General features: G+C 36.4%; 1 protein-coding gene across 1 annotated transcript in view; it reads right to left on the reverse strand.

The window, feature by feature from the left end:
- DNAJC12 (DnaJ heat shock protein family (Hsp40) member C12) overlaps nucleotides 1-15,586 on the reverse strand; it is a 116,289-nt gene that overhangs the window by 44,829 nt on the left and 55,874 nt on the right. The window lies entirely within an intron of this gene.

The raw sequence follows: 15,586 nt of genomic DNA on the forward strand, positions 1-15,586 counted from the left end.
AATATTAGTGCAATGTGTATTAGTTGTGTGAATTTGCGCATGCTCATTTTGAGTTAGTATTTGTGGAATGTGTAGAATGCGATGATGTCATAGTGGTCGTTTTCTCTAACATTGTCCAATAGTATTATGTTTAAATGTGAATTTGCGATGGTGTGGTATTAGTGAAGTGTTGTATATGTATGTTTGTCCTAATATATAGTGATATTGAATGCGATTATTTTTCTAGTGTAGGTATATATTTTTTATTCCTTGTTGTTATTTTGCGAATTTCCGCATCTTAAAGTATATGCATATTCCCCGTATTAAATTTTAATAAAAATCGCCCCGCTTGTGAATGTGTAATGCTTGTGTGCTTTGTTGAGTGATTGTTGTTGTGACATTTGCGGCGTGTTATTGTTGTGCATGATGTGGTATGCGTCATATGACTGAGCTGTGCGTATTCTCGCGAGATCGAGTGTTAGGGGAAAAAAGCTATTTTTTTGCTTTCCCATTGATCTCTATGGGAGACTGTCTAACGCGGGCAGTATTCCGCGTGTGACATACACGCGTTAGGAGTATCGTTAGATGGTCTTTTTTGAACTCTAAATACCTGAGTCAAACAATGCCATGCGTTAGACATAAAACACGCGTGGCGTTAGCAACCCATCTACCGCCGAACTCCAAATCTAGCCGTTAGAAAGCTACTGAATAAGCAAAATCTTAAAAATATTTCAAAACATACAAGCATATATAAAATGCATATAAATTCCAATGGTATTAAAACATGCAATACAGTTAAAAATGGATAAGTAATGAGGAAAACCTTTCCTACTTTATTGCAGGTAGTGTCTCTTTAAATGCTTGTGTAGCAATGTCCAAAAGTGAAAGCAATTCTCTTTTTCCTTGTGCAGCTCCTTTTAAATCACTGGTGTGATAGCGATGAGGTAGAAACTAAAAAAAGAAAAACATGGAGCGCAAGGAAGAAAGCAGAGAAAAGATCATAGTGCAGTATATCTGGATTAAAATAACAATTTATTAATAACAAAAAACAAACTCACAAACTAACCCTCAAACAATATGAGGTATGTGACAGCGTGTGGTATAGATGTTGCTATACGATCTCACAATGTCCTGTTTCTCCCTCCTGGCTAACCTGGCTGTGACCGTCCAGTCTCAGTATTTCTTACAGGAAGTCAGGATACAGGATCTTGGTCCTTCAAACAGAAATTTCCCTCATGCGGTAGGTCAATCCGTGTAGCCGGCAACAGATTCTCCTAACCTAGATGGATTACCACGTAACTCAGCGTGTGCGTGTGGGCGTGGCCTTATATCATGCTAACAATCTGAACCATAATAAATAAATAAATAAACATATATGAAGATATATGTAAAAATATAATTTAAATATAAGTTAAAATTTAAAAAAATGCATTCACTACTTTTTTAATTGCTAAAACCTGATACATTACCATCATTAAAAATACATTATCTAAATATTATTATTAAAAAAAAATTCATTGTTCAGACAAATGATCATTTCATAAATGTTAAAAGGCTTCCAACAAATTAATTCCTCATAGTTGATTAATATGCATATCCACTATTCTTCAATAAATGCTGCTAGGTCTATTGAGACCCACTGGTTCCATAGTTCCCAACTTGTGGATCCAGTAGGTCTCACGTTGCCTGAGTTTGAGCAACTTATTCCCCCCCCTAATCTCATTCTTTACACATTCAATAGCCCTAATACTTAGCCCTGTCCTATCTTTATTGTGTACTTCAGAAAAATGAGCCGACAACCCATGTGTCGTCAGCCCATTTTCTATGTTCTTCAAATGTTCACTAAACCTTATCTTCACGGGGCGTTTAGTACGTCCTATGTAAAGCCTATTACATGGACATTTCAACATATACACTACGTACTTGGTTTTGCAATTCATTAGGTCTTTAATTTTAAAATGCAAATTCATTTCCTTCTTCTCCAAAGTTTTTATTATTTTTGTCTATATGTTCACAACAAGTACAACCTGCTCTTCCGCATCTATAGAAGCCACAGGATGCTTTGTTTAACCAATTCATCTCTGTTTCTACTTTTAACATACTGGGACTGATGCGATTCCTTAGGTTCATATTTCTCTTAAAAACTACCTGTCCTCTATCAGTTATTGTATCTTTAAGGATGGAATCTTGCATGAGGATAGGGGGGGAATAAGTTGCTCAAACTCAGGCAACGTGAGACCTACTGGATCCACAAGTTGGGAACTATGGAACCAGTGGGTCTCAATAGAGATATTGATCTAGCAGCATTTATAGAAGAATAGTGGATATGCATATTAATCAACTATGAGGAATTCATTTGTTGGAAGCCTTTTAACATTTATGAAATGAGCATTTGTCTGAACAATTACATTTTTTTTAATAATAATATTTAGATAATGTATTTTTAATGATGGTAATGTATCAGGTTTTAGCAATTAAAAAAGTAGTGAATGCATTTTTTTAAATTTTAAATTTTAACTTATATTTAAATTATATTTTTACATATATCTTATATGTTTATTTATTTATTTATTTATTATGGTTCAGATTGTTAGCATGATATTTGAGTATCCATCAAATCTATCTATATATATATGAATTGGTATTACATATTCCTTTTGTGAGTTTATCATTGTAGTATTTTAATGTGTTTGTATACAAATTAATTTATGTTTAGATATAAGCAGGTAATGTTTGTTTTAAGGATTAACCAAATTTTCAAACATGATGGACAAAGTTAATTAACCGCATATATAGAATAAAGACTTTCATAATATTCCCCTGCATAAGCTGATGTGACAGGTTATGGGATTGCTGAACCGCACTATTGTCTATAGGAGTCACAGCATAAAAAGGGGAATACAAGGAGGAGTGGGCATAAACCTCTGACGAAGCGGGAGGAGTCCCGTGAAACGCGTAAGGCCACGTCCACACGCACACGCTGAGTTACGTTGTAATCCCTCTAGGTTAGGAGAATCTGTTGCCGGCTACACGGATTGACCTACCGCATGAGGGAAATTTCTGTTTGAAGGACCAAGATCCTGTATCCTGACTTCCTGTAAGAAACACTGAGACTGGACGGTCACAGCCAGGTTAGCCAGGAGGGAGAAACAGGACATTGTGAGATCGTATAGCAACATCTATACAACACGCTGTCACATACCTCATATTGTTTGAGGGTTTGTTTGTGAGTTTGTTTTTTGTTATTAATAAATTGTTATTTTTATCAAGATATACTGCACTATGATCTTTTCTCTGCTTTCTTCCTTGCGCTCCATGTTTTTCTTTTTTTAGTTTCTGGTTACATCTTGTTTAAAAAAAATAGAGTAGGAAAAAAAGGGGGCGGAGTTGCTCTGTACGTGAAAGACAATATTAAAGTAACTGAAATTGTAGAAAAAATGACAATGTAGAAAGTGTTTGGGTAACTATAGAAACTGAAGGGAAACAGGTGTTTATAATAGGAGTAGTATATAGACCACAATTACAGGATGAAGCATCAGACAATTTATTCATGATGAAATAGCCAAAATTACAATGAAGGGCAATGTTATAGTAGTGGGGAACTTTAATATGCCTGATGTAAACTGGGAAGTACCTGTTGCCAAATCAACTAGAAGTAAATATATCCTGGAATCTTTACAAGGGGAATCTCTTGAGCAACTAGTAAAAGAACCAACACGTAAAGGAACTATATTAGATTTAGTACTTAAACAGTGATATAGTATCTGAGGTGTCTGAGTGAGAACCTAGGCTCTAGTGATCATCTGTCTGTCTGGTTTAATATTCATGTGGTGCAACCATAGTAAAACAATAGTCTTAGACTTTAGATCAATTGATTTTTCTTACATGGGCAGATACCTAGATAAATCCATAAAAGGGATGGCACAGATTACAGGAGTACAAGAACAGTGGGGATATTTTAAAAATGCTATTCTAGATGCAACTAAACACTGTATTAGACTTGTTTGTAAAAGTAAAAGAAAAAGAAAACCAATATGGTTTTCAAGAGAAGTAGCATATGCAGTTAAGACAAAAAAAGACAGTCTATAAAATATTCAAACTCACTGGCTCAGAGGAGGATAAAGAAAAATGGAGAACCCATCAAAAGATGACAAAGCAGTTAATCAGAAAGGCTAAAGCTGATGCAGAAGAGAAAAGCACAATCTGTAAAAAACGGTGACAAAACCTTCTTTAGCTATATCAGTGAAAAGAGAAAAACTAACAGAGGGATAATTAGACTCAAGAATAAGGATAGAGTAGTGGAAGAAGATAGACAAATAGCAAACAGTTTACATGATTACTTTTGTTCAGTCTTTACAACAGATGGTAAAGATAGTGAGATTCTATTAAGGGATGCTACTGTAAATAATGTGAGTAGTACTTTTCTTTTTACAGAGGAAGAGGTTTCAAGGGCTTTATCAAAAATAAAAGTAAATAAGTCTGTGGGTCCAGATAATATTCTGTCAGGGTACAGGTAAATGACATATATATATATATATATATATATATATATATATATATATATATATATATATATATATATATATATATATATGTGTGTGTAAATAGGACAAGGGAATGTGTTTATGTATGAAACCATCTTTTTGTCAGATATTACTAAAGTAAGGGCTGCAATTCTGATGTCAGGTTTGATTCAGGGTCCCATGAGTTGAATAAACATTTCAGGACTAAATTGCCGACAGGATGTCTCCAGAGACTTTGACACTAAAGCATTTGCTCTTTAGTTGGAAGTGCAAATTTCATAGCACTCTTTATATATGGAACTGGAACATATTATATTAAATTAATAATTGCTGCAGTGAATAGATATATGAATACATAAATTCAAATCTGTAATAGATTAAATAGAAATTACAATAAACCCATTGTTAAAAGACAGCATAGAAATTAATACATGTGTGTGCATATAACATAATTTTTCTATTTTTCAGATGGACCATAGAGGAATTCATGCAGGCAGAACTTGTTGGAGATGTAGAACAGGCTGTATCTGTGTAGATACATACATATAACAGATGTATAAATGCCAGGATACTGATAAAAATTGTAATGGACTTTAAGCTAATAATTAGCAGCATAATTCTTTTAATATAAAGTAATATTAAAAAGAATTTGAGGGCATACTGCGTTTCATATTAAAATAATCAGAATAAATATTGTGATATAATACAATACATATAAACATATAACTTATTAATGTAAGGAAATTATGACAGTTATTACACATTTTAAAGAAATATTTTAAATGCTAGAAATGTTAAGAATGAAGCTGTGTTGTTTTGTCACGCTGCCCCCGGTGTTATGATTATATAACAGAAAAGTTAAATGTAAGAGAGGACAGTTTTTTGTGATTTGCTTAGACTGGTAATTGATAACTGGCGGCCATACTTGGAACACGGCCATTTAAGCAAGGAGCTGAAACTAACCTTGATCTATGCAAAATAACTTTCCTTCAAATGAGGAGATCTAAAGATATTTGGAAAAGATTTAATTACAATTTGGTTCAAACTGGTGATGTATGATTTCTAACTATTAATATTTTAAACAAAGGTTATTGGCACAAATAATATTTACAATTTCTGCTATTTTAATATAAGTGTATATTGTACTATTGATTAAATTAGTATTGTAATTATTTTGCTGAATATTAGTAGCTGCCATCTTAAGTCTCATTGTGATATTTTAAATGCAATATTAAATGAAAGGCTATTTGTAAATAAGGCTGGTTTTAAAGGTAAACTCTTATGAGAGTTGTAAGAAGTATAGCATATCTAAATAGTTTTTTTTTAACGTGTATAATATTGTTTCATATTCTAGTATTACAAATATATTCCAATATGCTCTTAGATATTAACTAATAAAAAGAATTCAGATATTTATATTAATTTAAAGGTTTCTAGTAGATGCATATTGATTGAGGGTTGATATTTTTAAAGGATAATTATTAAATACATTGTATTATAACCCTGCCATAGGTTGATATATTATTTGGAGAGCACTACTGAAGATTTTTATAAATATACTGACATATAGTATGGAGGCACTTGCATGAGATATTATTAAAATTTATCATATTGATATAATATATTTGTAGTAAATAGAAATTATTATAAAATATTTTTTTTTTCATATTTCGAAATTAATATTTTGAAATATTGATGTTCATATTTCGAGATTGATATTAATATTTTGAAATATTGTTAAAGATAAATTTTTGAAAAATTAATAAAAATATTGATTTTTCATATTTCAAAATTAATCAAAAATATTAATTTTTCATATTTAAAAATTCATAAAAATATTAATTTTTCGTATTTTCAAAATTCATAAAAAAATATATATTTTTTTTTAACATGTTTATTTATTTTTCCATCAGTGTCAAGAGAAGTATAACAGAGCTCATTTGCTCACATTGTGCGCCACGCAGGTTTTTAGAGGTTAAACCAATTGCATCTTCTGGGATTTAGCATTAGAGTAGATGAGTGTTGTATCTCTATAACATTTTTGTTTCCCAATAATTCTCTTAATATCAGACCTTCAAAGTAGTCTGTTTTTTCATATATAATATATATATTATATATATATATAATATATATAATATTTTTCATGTATAATTTTTTTCATATTTCAAAATTCATAAAAATATTGTTTTTTCATATTTCAAAATTAATATATTTTTTTTTTTAAATATAAATTTTTTCTTCTCTCTTTTTATTGGTAAAAATTGTATTGGCATTTTAATTTAACTAAATACTAAGCCAATATAATAATGTCTGTATCCAGAAGTGACTCATTTAATTCTGTACACAGCGTTGAAAATGGTCCCATCACAATACCCATTACTAGAGGTCAGGTCCTTAAGAAAGATATCATAAGTCACATTAAAGAGAAGTTTAATATTGCGGGTGAATTAAATGATTTTATGGATATGCTTGAAATTAGGGCTAAAAATATTACCGTTAATAATAATATGTGGAATGAAAACAATGAATTTTTCCAAGAATTATTAATGATTAATCAATGCAAGACTCTCAAAAAGTGAGACGAACTAATACTAAAATCTTGGCCCCTTATGATATGTATTATTGACGAAATGTCGCTTTGTGTCATAGACAAACAATTGCAGATACAGGAGCTAGAAAGTAGTATTCGTTCCTCACGCAGATGCAAAGAGGATTTAAAAATAGCCAAAAATAAAATGGATGAATTTGCCCAACACCTAACCCCTTAGATAAGCATAACATAGATTTACTCGCACAGATACAAGAATTAAATAAACAGCTTGCGCAAAGCCAGAGAGAATTAAGTGATTTAAAAAGGTCATATCACCATAATGAAAACCCCTATATTAACAGTGAGAATAATGCAGATAATGCTAACTCCCTTAGAGAACGCGTCAGGGACGAGGTACAGAAATATATGGAAGAGTATAGACAAATGTCCCCTAATGGGTCAGAAATAGATTTCCCAAATAGGCAGTCACCTCATGATGTAAATCCAGGAAACTGCTGTAACTCAGCCGGTGAGGGTGAGGGTGAGGGAAACTAATAGAGAATCCCAAAGTAAGTCTAATAAGGTCTACGACTCCCATAAAATAATTACTTTAATACAGGGTGCAGTACCTATATTCTCCAATAAAGGAACAAAATCTGTAATTGATCACTTAGAGGCTTTTGAAAATGCATTAGTTATAATGAATGTAACAAGTGAGAAATTAAAAATTGAATTTCTACCCTGGGTATTTGACAGTAAACATCACAAATTCTTTACTTCACTAAAGGATATGAACATTCATTCCTGGTGTGAAATAAAACGACAATGCAGGAAATAATTCGGGCAACATCGCACTAAAACTGCCGTGAAAATAGCGGTATATGGTTTAAAATGTAGTGCGAATCAGAGTCCCATTGAATTCCTTTCTGAATTGAAAAATGCGTACAGTATGACTGAAGATAATCCCAGATTTGTTTGCTTAGAGTTTGTAAATTTTAGAAGCACTGCCTACACCCATCAAAATTAACTTAGCTAGAGATTTTGATGAGGACTGCTCATTGGAATGGCTGATCAAAGAGAGTACAAAATTATACTCTATTCAGCAGTCCAGTGAGCAGGGGGTTAAAAAGGAATCAAAACCCAAAATTGTAGCAGAAACTAGGGTGTCACCAAGCCCCCTCAATTTGGAGTTTAAAAAGAAAACCTTCGCGGAGGTGGCCAGTCAAAACAGGCCATCTCCACAGAGGTTTAACTCTGCCCCTCCCCCAACACGGGCTGAGGCGCAGAGAGACTATAACCAAAGTGGGGGACATAATCAGTTGAATAATTACTCACAAAGAGAATACTCACCAAATAATTGGTACCCACACAAAGGTAAATACAATAGATGGTGAAGATATTCTCAAGTTAACAAGACACCCCAAGTATATAATGCTCCCCAAAGTAATAATACTGAACAAGTTGAACCCCAGGGGCAACCACACCAAAATAGAAATAGCGGCCCTGATTCTGAGGGGACCCAATGGTCCAGGAATCACTATTATGGGGCATCAACAGATAGGCCCAGGGGTAGAGGTAACTTGTACAATCAGGTAGATATGCTTTTTACCCAGTTAAATCAGTTGAGCGAACAATTTGCTAATATGAGTCAACCTTCTACGGCTCAGCAAACGAACAATACTTTTTTAGGGGTACAGCCAGTGGTCAGCAGTGTACCACAGGCGCAGTCATAAATACTGCAGCATCACCTGAGAGGAAGGGGAGAGATATACAAAATGTAATAATAAATATCAATGATACTAATCATGTTCTCTCCCCACAGACCGGAAAGGGACGATTTAGCTGTGATGACGAGCAACCTAGGCCTGAAAGCACTAACCAATCTTTCCCTTTGCAGTGTTCTCTTAACCTTATTTTCACAGATGCAGTACACAAGAATCCAGCTGACCCTGTCATAGAGGAGACCAGTAGGTATGAAATTCCTTCTGCATGGGAAAACATAGCGGATTTTGATAGGGGGAGGCGCCGCTGCTGGCTGCCACACTTTCCTCAGGCTCCTGACCTCTTCTGGATTTATCTTAATTTTAACCTTCTTACATTCAAAATTCATTATAATTATTTCAAGGACCAATACCGACTCCACATAATGCACAAGACTCAACCCATGCACAAATTGGATTTTGGATTTCATCATCCATTTAACAATGCTCAGATTTAATTTCTAAACACAAGAAAAACTAATTGATTAAGTCTATTTTACTAAAATACATTGGTTTTAAAAACCCCTGCATGCTTTCTTATCTGTTATCTACAATGCAGCCTGAAGTGCAAAATTTCACACCTCATTCTGGCCTGAATCCTATAGAGCAGGGAAATGTAACCAGCCCCCACTGCTAACATTCCAACAAATACTAGAAGCAATTTTAACCCCTTCACTGCAGAGGGAATGACCACCTATACAACCTCACATCTGCACTCCTTAAGACCCCAAAAAGCGGTCGCAGCACTCAGTCCCTCACTAGTGGCTACCCTAAAATCACTCAGCATTTTCAAAGGGACCGACAGGGGCTGTCGTGGAGGAAAATCAAAATTTAAAGTTCTATATCCTGACACTATCACAGCTGCCCCACCATCCTGTCCACCCGCAAGCCCAATTGAAGTGATCCAACCTAAAAGCCACAAAAACCGCACTATCAAATCAAGAAAATCTCTTTGTGTGATCCCTATTAGAAGACATGTTGTCTCCAAAGTACAGAGCAAAAACTCAGAATCCCAAGACTGTCCTATTAGAGCAATCCTATGCAATGCCAGATCAATAAAGAACAAAACAGCTATTATTTCCGACCTTATTGAAACATGTGAATTAGCATGCATCACAGAATCATGGTTAGATGAAAATGCAGGGCCTATTCTAGAGGCAGCTATTCCAGACAATTACACAGTGTTCCACCGCCCGAGACAAGAGCGCAAGGGAGGCGGAGTTATGATCTGTGCAAAATCATCCTTAAATCCCAGACCAATATCAGTCCACAAAACCCTATCTTTTGAATGTGTGGCTGCCAGCCTCTCAATAGAGAGAGGATTCCGAATACTGCTAATATACAGATCACCAGGAGATGGGAAGAGATTTCGTCAGGAACTCCCAGACCTTTTGGCTGGCTTAATCCTTGAACACCCCAGATGGCTTATATTAGGAGACTTCAACACTTGGATTGACAACACCCTATCCCTGCTTGGGCACGATCTCCTCAGCTTGATGAGTACACTCGGCTTTACACAAATCGTCACCACTCCCACCCACAGAAAAGGTCATACACTTGATCTAGTGTTTCAGTCTGGACTAGAAGTGTCACCAGTAACTGTAAACCCAGTTACCTGGTCAGACCACCACTCCATTCACTTCTCCATTGTATCACAATCAACCAGACACCAGCCTCAGAACCTGGTCAAACACCGCTCATTAAAAGGGGTGACACCACTGGATGTAGCATCACATATGGATCTAAGTGAACTAATGGGCACCTGCGAAGACCCCAGCTCCTTAGTCCGACTCTACAACAAAACCATGAGAGACACCCTAGAAAGCATTGCACCAACTCGCATAGGCACTGTCCAAACCCACAACCATGCACCGTGGTTTGATAGCTCCATCAGAGAAATGAAAAGAACAGGACGTAAGCTCGAGAGAAAGTGGCGCAGAACACATGATCCAGAGGATAAAGCTGCTCTTACCAAACATCTAAATAAATATCAATCCAAGATAACTCAGAAAAAATCTTCATTTTTATCACGTGAAATTGCACTCTCCCACAATAGACCCAGGCAACTGTTTCGCACAGTAGAAAGGCTCTGCAAACCAGCATGCATGCTTAGCCCCACCAACTTTTCTCAGGATATATGTGAAGCATTTGCAAACTTCTTCAGAGACAAGATTTCCTCAATCCGAACTGCTATCAAAGCAGGCCAAACAGTTACACACCAGAACCACTACAATGGAATGCCAGACTGCCCCAGTTTATGGTCCACTTTTACAAATGTGGATATAAAAGAAGTTAAAAACACCATACAAAAGTTGCACCCTACTACGTGTGACTTAGACCCTGCTCCAAATCAGCTCATATCTGGATGCATTGAAACACTCGCCCCAGTCCTCACAAAAATAGTGCAGTGTTCACTAAAAACAGGAGACTTTCCAGATCCTCTAAAAGAAGCTGTGGTAAAACCACTCCTAAAGAAACCTTTATTAGACCCAGACTGCATGACTAATTACAGACCGGTATCCAACCTCCCATTTCTGGGGAAAATAATTGAAAAAGTAGTGACAACTCAACTGGAAGCCCATCTATCACGCCTAAACATATTTGATCCCTTCCAGTCAGGCTTCAGATGCCGCCACAGCACTGAAACAGCGCTAGTCCGAGTGCTAAATGATCTCCTCATGGTAAGAGACAAAGGTGATTACTCCATTCTAATCCTCCTGGATCTCTCAGCTGCATTTGACACCATTGACCATAGGATTCTAATAGAGCGCTTGCAGTACATCTGTGGTCTAGGAGGCACAGTCCTTAACTGGTTTAAATCCTTCCTCGCTGGTAGATCACAGAGAGTAATATCAGGATCAAGCTCATCAGCGCCAACAGAACTGGCCTGCGGAGTTCCACAAGGATCTATCCTGTCTCCCATGCTATTCGCAATTTACTTATTACCACTGAGGGACATCATTAACCGACATGGCCTAAGGTATCATTGTTACGCTGATGACACACAACTCTACTTCTCCTTTGCTCCAGATACTACAGACCCAGCATGCCGCATAAACAGTTGCTTAACAGACCTCATAGAATGGATGAATGCTAGCTGTCTCAAAGTGAACCCGGACAAAACAGAGTTACTCTTGGTGAGGGGACCCCGGGCATCAAAAATATCCCACGATTTCCCAACTGGCCTGGAGCTTGGAGGTTCTGAACTAGTTAGTTCAGCAAAGGTACGAAACCTCGGAGTGCTGATTGACGCTGGACTATCTTTTAAACAGCAGATTTCCTCCGTAATAAAATCTGCCTACTTTCATCTGAAAAACATAGCCAGGATACAACACTTAATTCCACCGGATGATATGCCAACATTAATCCATGCATTTGTATCCTCTAGGCTAGATTACTGCAATGCACTTTACTTGGGCCTCCCAAAAAAAGAACTCCATCGCCTTCAGACAGTACAAAACGCAGCAGCAAGACTATTGACCAATCAAACTCGCTCCTGCCACATAACACCTGTTCTCCACTCCCTGCATTGGCTTCCAATTAAATGGCGAACATATTTTAAAATTGGCCTGCTGACATTCAAAGCCTTAAACAACCAAGGCCCACAGTACCTGAAAGAGCTCCTAACACGCTACATCCCATCCCGTTCACTTAGGTCAGCCAACACATCCCTCCTCTCAGTGCCAAGAATAAGGACAAACTCAGGCTCCAGAGCATTCTGCCACACTGCGCCTACTTTCTGGAACTCTTTACCGTGCGCAATCAGAGAGGCACCGTCCTTACAGACTTTTAAAAAAAAGCTAAAGACCCACCTCTTCCATCAGGCATTCAGTCTGCTTATCTGACCTTCAGAAACTCCTAACTTTTATGTCTTATGTTGGTACAGTATATTTGTAAAGTGCTTTGAGTCTCACAGGGAGAAAAGCGCTATATAAATCGCAAATTATTATTATATATTATTATTATTCAGGTAACACGTGGCGAAACCCACATATGTACAATAATGCAAACTTTGTGTGAAATGATAGAAACTGCAGGGAGATATTATGTATTAGCTGAGCTGCAAGATTCAGTCTCCAACCCTATCATGGGATTAATTGATACTGGGTCTCAGGCAACTATTTTATCCCACAGGTACTACACACAGCTAAATGAGCTAACACCCCACAAACCTAAAATAAAAGAATTTGATGGTTCTCTAATAGGAATTGGGGTGACTCTCTAAAAGTCTACGGTACGGCCTGGCTAAAATTTAAACTAGGGAACAGGGTCATAAGACACCGTGTCATTATAGTGAATTTGCCAACTGATCGTTTAATTATTGGTAGTGATCTCCTGAAGCGACTAAGCACCATAATTGATTGCATAAATAATGTAATTTGGTCACAAGTAAAACGGCCAATAAATTATTAGCAATCCAGTATATATCGCACCCGACATAGCTGTCACGTGGTGGAAGAGAAACCAGATGCTGTGGAGATTCATTTCAGGAATAACTCTGTACCTGAAATCACTATTTTACAAATAGATGATCAGATAATACTTTTAAAATTTCGCCTGGAAAGATAGTGAATATTTCCCTAGATGGCGATGTATTAACCATATCTCTCCACAAGGGGGATCATAAAATGCCTAAGGGGGGAGGCCACGCTCAATACCTCACAGGGATTGAGAGAGTTAAAGAGGATCTATTTATCCCTATACAAGTGCATGACCTTGGTACAACAAAATACGCCAAGTTGAGTTTAAAACAGGAAGCCAGCTATATAAGCGAAGGTTTATTAGCGCAGATAGCTGAACCTAAAGTGATTAAATATCTTTTTCCCAAAGACCACTGTATCCACAACCTGGATAACAGGTTTGAAAGCTATAACATCACAGCAAAGTGCTTATTATCTATATCTATAGGTAATAAACCAGTAAAGCACCTGTTTTTAGTTTTAAATACTCCCCATAATCAAATATACATTGGCAATGATATCTTACACAGATATTCCATACAAATAGATTTGATTAACTCTTGCCTCTGGAGCAGGTTAAAGGGGGACCCTGAAGTATTTCAGGATGAGAATGCAGCCCTGAAATCAAACCATCAATTGCCATATGCTGTGAATATGCAGGTGTCTAGCGATGTTATAATTCCTGCCGGGGCTGATAAATTTCTTTTACCCTTACAGGTAAAGAGAGGTCAGAAATTAAAAACTTCTGAAACACTAATTTGCCTCTCCCATAGAATACAAAATATGGGTGTTACTATGGCCCAAACTCATTTGGTGAATATTGGAACTATTCCAATACGTGTTATTGTGCATAACATGACCCCACAGGATATAACCTTATCTAAGGAAACCACCATAGGATATGCGCTGGAATCTTTTGGATTCCAGAATAATGTACTTGAGCTAATACCTGAAGGATACTTAACTGAAGAACAATTAATAGAACAATCCTTTGCATCTATGCCAGAGGGTCTATTTAATATTCAGTCTATTTATCCCTTCAGCTCAGAGGAAGGCATCTGTAAAATTGAAGAAGCCTCTCAAAGAGCAAGAATACCCCAATACCCAGAATCATGGGGCAATGTAAATTATAATCAAGGGGATCTCACCTCTAGGTTGGAAGAAGCCTATGAAATAGGACAAAAAGAAGGGGGGAGAGGGAAAGTGGATAGTTCAGAGCACTCTACAGTACTATATGATACAAGCAAGTTAGTATAAACTAACAGTGAGGTTTGGTAGAATCAGAAGGTAAATAAAACAACATTTAATCAGGAGTTAATACAATATTAAAGAGACACTTACTAGTGTGTGTGTGTATAAAAACAAGTAAAATTTGTTATGAAACAAAAGGAAAGCGTATATGCCCAGGTAACAACCATACAGTGTGTTGTGGAAAATATTGTTGGTATATCTGGCAGGGAAGCACCCAAAAATGCTCACGGATTGCACAGTGTAACTTATCTAAAAAAGAGGATTGACCTCAGAACAAATTATCTATCCCTAGTGCAATACTGGAGCGGTGCAAACCCTGTCAGAGTCCCAACTATGAATAAACAAAATATAAATGGCAATAAAGGAGTTTGATGGCTTTCTATGTATCACTTAATAATTAACTCAAATAAGTGTCCCCATAGGGTTAATAATCACTCATAGTGCAAATACAAGTTATCAGAACATTCCTAAATACCAAGGGGGAAATCAATATAATTACAAATAATCTTCTAATAAAATACTAACACTATTAGCATCATAGTGTTAACAAACACACATGGGCAAAGGGAAGCTTTCAAAAAACGCGCCTGATGCGCATTTCGCCAAACAAATGGCTTTCTCAAAGGCTGACCCGATCCGGGCAAGCCTCACTGCTTAAATACTACAGTCATCCAATCAGGGGTGTGTAATCTCACACACCCCTTGCAGAAGAGCCAATGTCATGTGGCCTCTCTTCATTGGATCAACGTATGTCACATGACTTTGCTATGATGACGAAAGGGGGCGGGGCCAGTAGCCGATCCGCTGAGCTATTGAAGATAATATTGATCTTCTATCATTGTGAAATAGGTCTTAGGAGAGTGATGAAATTATTAATATTGGTTCCTTATACCACATGAATTTCTTCCGATTACAAAAATGAATAAATCATGAGTTGTTAGGGATGATATAACCAATGTCAGATTATTCAAATTAGTTACGTTATTGTTTCATTTGTGTACATTATTACCGATCATCAAGACCCCTGAATGATATATTACTGAAAACAGGGGGCAGATTTTTAGTCTATACGACGTACAAAGT

The sequence above is a fragment of the Bombina bombina genome, chromosome 3 (genome assembly GCF_027579735.1).
Source record: "Bombina bombina isolate aBomBom1 chromosome 3, aBomBom1.pri, whole genome shotgun sequence".
NCBI lineage: Eukaryota > Metazoa > Chordata > Amphibia > Anura > Bombinatoridae > Bombina > Bombina bombina.